Source organism: Propithecus coquereli, unplaced genomic scaffold, assembly GCF_000956105.1.
Source record: "Propithecus coquereli isolate 6110/MARCELLA unplaced genomic scaffold, Pcoq_1.0 Scaffold139, whole genome shotgun sequence".
Classification (NCBI taxonomy): Eukaryota; Metazoa; Chordata; class Mammalia; order Primates; family Indriidae; genus Propithecus; species Propithecus coquereli.
Genome location: NW_012138191.1, coordinates 3,707,785 through 3,716,338, shown reverse-complemented (window position 1 = coordinate 3,716,338; position 8,554 = coordinate 3,707,785).

Below are 8,554 nucleotides of genomic sequence, written 5' to 3'. Positions count from 1 at the left end.
ATAAAAAGAGTCAAATCAGGACAAAGCCTATTACACAAAGAAGGATACTTCATAATGCTAAAGGGAGCAATTCATAATTATATAATTGTGGTCACGCACCGAATAACAATTAGGAAGCAGGCAAATTAATAGAAGATTTTTATTTGTTGCTCTTGGTTCATGTCAGCTAAATGATAAAAAATAAGAGGTATGAATAGCATCATTTATGAGATGGATCTAATTGATAAATACCAAAGTCAGTATCTTAGAAATAATATACTTTTCAAATACTCATGAAAGTTATAAATGTTAACCATGAAATAGAACTTAAAATTCCAAAAAGTTAAAAATAAGAATATTCTCTTATCACAAAGAAAGCTAGAAATTTAAAATTCATACATAAATAGCTCTTGAGTCTAAGAGATCAAAACCAAAAATTTCATATATTGCCCTTGAGTTAATACTAATTCTGGGAAACTCAGAAAATCAATGTAGCTCAGAGCTGGTGGGGTTGGGAGTAGGTGATAAAGTTGGGTTTGGGCCCAAGTCCATTTTACAGTGGCCCAGTGGGTCCCTGAGCCTACCCTATAGTTATATCATTCCTGAATGCACAATTGGGATACACATCAACTTGTAGATTGTCCACCTGGCTCCCTAATTTGTGGATCAGAGCTATTAAGATAGGAAGGGCCAAAGAGTAAACCAAAAGCAATGCTGCATCCCTGGAGGAATCACAGAGGTAAGTGATACTTTCTCTTTTGGAAGATGAAGAAATGTTCTGTTTAACTCACTTGTTAGGCTTATTGTAGAAGATGTCTAGGCTTATTGTAGTAAAAGTGATGGAAAGCTATAAGAAGGATTTATAAGGCTCAAGACTTCTCAGGAATGAAGCTTTGGGTCACCCTACCAGGTAAAGAATCTAGATCAGTTAAGATGCTGACTGAGCAAAAAAGGGACTAAGGAACAACAGTGGAGGAAGACAGTTGTAAATATTAGCTAGAACTTCATGACCAGTTGTAGAAAGACAGCCTGCCTGCATTTGATTAATACATTAACCAATTTGCCCTTCTCCCCTCTTACATTGCTCCGTTAAATAAAATGTATTGGTGATAATCAACTTGATAATTTAGTCCTTGGGATAGAGGTTATTTATCAAGGTCAAAGTGTAACTGAACCAGGAGGAATAACCACCACCTTGTGACTGATGGATCTTTATAGCTCCCCTTTTATAAAAAAGGGAAATATGGTTCTTGTATTAACATGTTATCATTGCTATTATTATACAGAATATTAAACAATATTCATATATTGTTTATGAATGCATAGAATTATATGTATGGCTATTTACTAGCCAAAGAGGTAGATGATAAGTAGATATAGTGATCTGGTATTCACCATCCATTCCACCCTCCTAATGTGCCTTCCTACAAGCCTTCCAGCCTCCCAGAGGCTGGAAAGTGAAAAAAACCACATTTCCCCCAAGCTCCCTTTGTAGCTAAATTTCCAGATATGAATTGGGTTCTACTAATTAGATGTCCTCGTGTGAGATTTAGAATGCGAAACTGAGGAGATAGCCATCTTCCTCTTGCTTGTTTTCTGGTGGCACGTGATTGAGGAGACATTTAATTTCCCTGCAGCAGAATTCTTGCAATTGTTGAGGCAGTTGAGGTGTGGTGGATGCAACCCTAATTCTCCACCTTTCTCATTATTGTGAGGTAGCAGTTCCCCTGGCAAACCATACAGACCTGTGGTGTTTTTCTGGGAGTTAATTCTAGACACCCCGCATTGAACTCATTCCTCTGGCCCTTCCAACAACATTGCAAGCACCCAGTTCCCTTGTTGCGCTATAGAAATGTTGCCCTATAGAGACATAGAAGATTTCAGGAGTTTTGCAGGGCTTTGCTCTGAAGAATTATGTGAACATGTTAGTTCACATATCAAAAGCTGCCTCGCCTCAGGAGGGCATCTCACTGGTCAGTAGCAGCTTTCCACGGTGATGTTGTGTTTCAGACCTGTCGGCTTACACTTCTGTATGACAAAGCTCGGTATGGGGCCATAGGATGAGAACTGATCAAAGAGTGCCCATCTGACAGACACCTGCGGCTAAAACCAATTAGCCTAAGGGACAGTTCCTGCTTCACTCCTGACTACCTGTCTCAATCAACAAAAAGCTAGATAAAGAAATATAGAGACACTATATTTCTGTTTAGCCTTTCTGCTAAGTACTAATTTTATTTTATAAGTTAGAAATTTGTCTTAGAAAGATTTTGTAACCGTTTGCTCACATAGATATAGTTAAGGGATCTCTAGAAGCTTTTGGGGAGACTTTTAACCTAAAACGAACTACCTGTTATTATGTAAATCTGTTACCCTTGGCAACCAATCACTGTACCAATAAATACTGATGCAGGACTTTACTCGTGGCATCACAGCTCACAGGAATGCTGGAGGACCTCCTGACTCCCCCAACTTTATAAAACTATATAAAAACTACTTTCATCTCTGTCTTCTTTTATTTCTATATTCTATTATTTTCCATTTCTATTATTTCCTTATCCCTTGCAACAAACCCTGCCAAAGGGACCCGATTTTTGCTGGGAGCGTAGCTAACTCCTCACCATTCCGTGTTTTACAATCCTTTTTAATGTGGCTAGCTAACATGGTTTATGTTTCCTATAACTAAACTCTCACTGATACATCTTTATCTAAAGCACTCCACCCATGTACTATACTTAAGGTTATAAGTCAATATTAATATACAAAAAAACATACTGGTTTTATTTAAAGTTACGGAGGTAACCATCAGAAGAACTAAAAACAGGAAAGCTATACCAGGTTTGTTCTGGAGAGTGAGCCTAGGGATGGAAAGGGACAGTGTACCTATTGATTTTCATCATCGGTTAATTTGTTTCTAAATGATGGAATTAGTTACCATGTGTATACATAACATTGATAAAATGAAAATAAAAATCAATAAATAAGGTAAAAACAAAAAATTGAGATACTGACATTTAAACTGGAACTATTTTCACACAGACTTGCAAAATCACTGAATAATTCATTGGGACTATATAGGACCTTAGTCTTTGCTTCCATAAATGAATAATAGCTTCAAAAGGCCTCATCTATATACAGAGATTCAACTGACTTAAAAATAATTTTCTAAAAAGCTTCATCCAGATATATTGAAAACGATAGTCTGAAAACTACTCTTCTTTAGAGACTGTATATTACCTTTAGTGTTAAAAATGACTCTCCTGGCTAGGTGTGATGGCTCACACCTGTAATCCCAGCACTTTGGGAGGCCAAGGCAGGAGGATCACTTGAGGCCAGAAGTTTGAGACCAGCCTGGGCAACATAGAGAAACGTCCTTTCTACAAAAAAATTTTTAAAAATTAGCTGGGTGTGGTGGCAAACACCTGTAGTCCCAGCTATTTGGGAAGCTGAGGTAAGAGGATTGCTTGAGCCCAGGAGTTCAACTTACAGTGAGCTATGATTGTGCCACTGCACTCCAGCCTGGATGACAGACTGAGATGCTGGCTCTTAAAAGAAAAAAACAAAAAACAAAAAAACTCTCCTAAATCCTCAGAGAAGCACCTCAGAACATTGCATTAGAACACCAAAGAATAATACTCACCTCCATCCACCCCCAAAACAACATCCATATCCCCAAAACCTGTGAAAATGCTAGATAATATGGCAAAGGAGAAATGAGGTTGCTAATCAGCTGATGTAAACTGGGGATATTATCCTGGATTAGCTTGGTGGACTCAATATAATCAGAAGGAACCTTAGAAATGGAAGAGGGAGGTAGTAGAAGAGAGTGAATCAGAGGAAGATGTGACTATGAAAGTCACAGATGCAACATTGCTAGCTTTGCAGATGGAGGAAGGAATGTGGGCAGCTCTAGAATCTTATCCCAGGGACCAGTATGTGCACCACGATTAAGGTTCTTAAACAATCTTGTTTAACAAAAAAAGTTAATGCTGGGTTGTGTGGAGACATGATTTGTAAAAATGTAAGTAATAACACCCCTGTTCCATTTTTGAGGAATATGAGGTATGTACAGGAAAATAATAGCTCAGAATATTTTACCATGTTCAACAACATTTAAAAAAAATTTTTTCATATGACTGAGAGAAAAGAAGAAGAAAACAAAATTCTTATATTTGCATTCCATTTGCAGGTATTATATAAACCCCTTTAAAATGAACTAAAATGACTAGGATTTTCTGGGAAAAAAAAAATTATGCTCCAATTTGAAGGTCCCTCTCACAAATAAACCATAGAAGGAGACCACAGTGCTGGTTTACTTTTTTCCAGTTGGGGCAGGGGGAAGCAGGTGGTTTTTCATCTTTCAAAATTCAGTCATATGTTCTGAAATGGAAAGGAGAGTTAAATGTGACATTAAAACAGGGCTCTCTAAACTGAAAAATGGAAAACAAGATTCTTAAATCTTTACAGGAAGGAGGAATGGAATGGAAAATAAAGAAAATCACATGTTAAATAATGTTAAAAATCCCTTTGTCACCTCTTAAATATTTTACTACTAAGAGCAGAGAGAATAAAAATATTAAAACCAACCCTTTAACGTCCTTATTTGTAGATAATACCTGCCTATGCAAGTGTTCTTATTTCCTTTAAAGGTTCCTAAAGGAATGAACCATAATTAATAAAAGCAGTAATGACTTAATTGTTCACATATTCTAGTAACATCAATAATTTTTCAGGAAGAAATGAAGAAAAGTTGGCACTAGAACTTGACACAAGAAGAATTAGTTTAGCTGAGCATTGTGACATGTGCCTGTAGTCCCAGCTACTCAAGAGGCGAGGCAGGAGGATCACTTGAGCCTAGGAGTTCTGGGCTGTAGCATGCTCTGCTAATTGGGTGTCCATACTAAGTTTGGCATCAATATAATGACCTCTCCAAGCAGGGACCACCAAGTTGCCTAAGTAGGGGTGAAACGGCCAAGGTCAGAAACAGAACAAGTCAAAATTCCCATGCTGATCAGCAGTGGGATCATACCTGTGAATAGCCACTGCACTCCAGCGTGGGAGACATAGTGAGACCCCATCTCTTAAATTAAAAATAAAACTTTAAAAAATTAGTTTAGATCTCTTAATAATGTAAACAGTAATCTAAATTATAAAGTTTAGGTGGAGTTAATCTCTGCAATGTGCCTGCCTGGCCCTACCACTAATGCTCTCTCTTGCTTACATGTGTTTGGAATCTAAATACAATTGTTTTGTTTCTTCCTATTTAGGCTGTAGGAGGGTGTATTTACTACAATGATTTAAACCTGTACCTTATTTGGGTTACGAGTTATTCAAAACCCACCTTTGGGTTTTGTGCCAATAATTACAGCTTACTCCTATAACGGGGTTTGTGACGCCTCCAATATAACCAGGTCCCTGGGCAGCATGCGCTGCAAGAGATAGGAGGGACAAAGACATGGACACAAAAAGTAAGGTGAAATGGTGTGGGGATGTCAGGGGACCACCAGCATTCCCGTGAGCCAGGTAGTACTGACTGAAAATTAGCACCCGTTTTTATGCTCTTTTTCATGCTATAGATTACAATGATTTCACGTGAAAAGTTCATGAGTTACAATGTGTAGAAGTTGCAACTCTCCCTAATAGTCACTCTTAGCTAATTACTCTTTTATCTACAGAAGCAGGAACACATAGCTCGTTACTAAGCACAACTGTGCCTTAAGGTATGTATAGATAGTTATCTCTGAACTCAGCAGCTGTGGCCCATTAGATTGAGGGACAAAGACATCAGTACTTCTTATTGGGAGGTTAGCTCCCCATTAACTCAGGCATTCTTCTGAGAAAGGGGAGGGAAGGAACTCAACCTGGTGTTAAGAATTGGAGCCTGGGTCCCTTCTCCCGGACTGACATTTTGCAATCTTCCTTTACAGCCGTGGGTGGCTTTCATGTCAAGCTGCTCCTTGGCTTTTTAGGCATGAGGCCCCTCAGGCCTTAAGGTGGGAGTTTGCTTTGCTGTACTCCCAGATTGCTGGAATGTACCCCCACTAGGCAGTTAACTCCTGCTCTTATCCCCGGCTCCTGCTCAGGCAGCATTCCTTCACCTCCTCTCCTCCCACGCCCTCAGAAGTGGGATCCCTAAGCCCTGGTGGTCTTATCCCCATCACTCCTGTAAGACTTAATGCTCCTTGCTTCCTAGAGAAATACCTTTGTTTACCTAGTTTGCTTTAATTTCCTATCATTGTTTATATAAGACCCATCTGCAAAACTACCTTCTTTGCATTAACAGTATTTTCATCTGGTCCCAGGAAACAGAAAGTAGATAAAGTTTATTGTGTACCAGACTGAACAACTTAATACAGGTAATGAACACTAGACTTTATTGCATGTCTGATATAAGGGCAAGGCAAACATATTTCTAGAGTCTGTCAATTTATCTACAGACAGAAAATACTCATAATAGATTTGGAATAGAATTTTCTTTTCAAACAGCTTATGTTTCAAATAGAAGTGACAAGTGAGAAAGAATGATTGGGCTGCAGAATTTTCAAAAAGCCTAGAAACAGTTTCCAGGAATTTTTAGCAAAAAGGTAAGACACACCAATATTCATCACAATCATACTGTCAAGTACTTCTCAACTTACAACGGAAAGCATAAAAGTGGCTAGACAATACTACCCTCTAGGGGCAGAATTTTTATTTTTACAACTTAATTAAAGGATAAAGAACTAGATAGTAATAGCTCCACTGTAATTGCACAACAGATATTAGTAGCAATTATTAACTTTTATACTTTCAAGTACTAACTTAAGTATATTGTCAATAGGCTAATTATTCGAGGTTAAGCAATCCTTTCTCCTTTCATGTTCTTTCGTTCTCTTAGCGTTAGCGTTAGCACTTACGTGATTGACTATAGAAGTTGGGATAAGACACCTGACCAGTATATTTTGCTATTTTAAAAAATAATTCTGATAAAAGGGTGGAAAGATAAAGATTTTAAATTAATTTCACACATGAAACTTAGGATTTATATATGGATTTTTATTGCTTACTTTTCTAATTTTTCCCATTTTGGGAAAAAGATTAGTGACAAAGATTCCCGGTCTCTTCGGAAATAGGAGGTGCCCACCTATTTAGTTAATCTTTTTAGATAGCAATTAACTATTATAGACCTTATAAAATAGGAAATTAACTTATTATAAACCAAGTATTAACTGCAGAATGTTTTGGATTCCTCTGCCTCCAGCTCTGCTCTAAACCAGGTGTGTTGGTAAATATGCTCCACTATTTACTGTATGTATCCTAGTGTCTTATATCTGGAATTTTTGCTTCACTGGGTTTCTGCATTTTCTCCATTCTTTATCCCAGACTAACCTGTTCATCTGTTGACTCCTGTCAAGTTCTAGAAAATGAAATCGAGATTGATAGTTGGATATTTTCCAGTCTTAAAGTGTTAGAGAAACGGTTACAAGCATGTTACTTTTTAGTCCTAAGTATTGATCTGTCATGGTCCTTTAGGGCAAAATGCCCAACACTTTACTTTTCTACATTATAAGGACTTAATAGCAGTATCAGTAGTCTATAGTAGAGTTGGTATTCTTAAAAAATTATAAAATAGTTTACTATATTTTAAGCACGGACTTTATTTTATCTTGGAGTTTTTTCTCTAATTTTATATTGAAGTGAAAAACAGAAAAACACAATGAAATTTGCTACATAGATAATTTTGGGGATGTTCTATTTAAAAATTTACAACTCAGTATACTGTAATTCCGTATGTGGAAATATACAAAAATATATATAATTAACATTGTATTTAAAACAGAAAACTATGAACGGTATTTCCAAACAATAAGGCAAATAAGAGCTGAGCCAATGGTGTTATTCTTGAGGGCACTAAGCCTAGATTAAACTTGATTAGCATAAAATAGATAATATAGAAGTTGAAGAAATAATTAAACATAGTAACTAGAGTTAATTTTGAAAAAATTGAGAAAGGATCAGACAAATACCATATGTAATAGAAATAAAGCCTATCAGAGTGACAAATGGAAAAAAAAAAAAACCACAGAAAATAAGTTCGTGTCCTCAGTACCAAATATCAGAGGCAGATGAGAAATAACAAGAGACAACGCTAAACTGCCTTAAATTAGGAAGTGGAAAGAGTGAATAAGGCAATTCAGTGAGTTGAAATGACAGGAGCGACTGGAATCCTGTCCACTCCCTTTTGCCACAGTTAACCAGAATTGATGTCTACCTATAAGAATCACAGGTGTTTGATTCCAATATTTTTTAATTATCCTTTTTACATTATTAGCACAAAAATTTTAATTTTCCTTTCAACATCAGTATTTCGATGTGTGTAAGAAATTGAAGATATTCTTTTGACAAATGCTCAGATCTACAATGTTCAATTTCTGTTGGTCTTTCCCTTTCCTACCTACCTAAGAGTTTAAGAGCAACTTTAAGGTGGGTAGGCCATGACAGACGGTGGGGGAGATGTTGGGGAAGACAGAGGAGAGGCGGCAAGAACCCATTTAAATTCAGTTGGACACAGACCTCAACAAGAAAAAAGTTCTGTAAC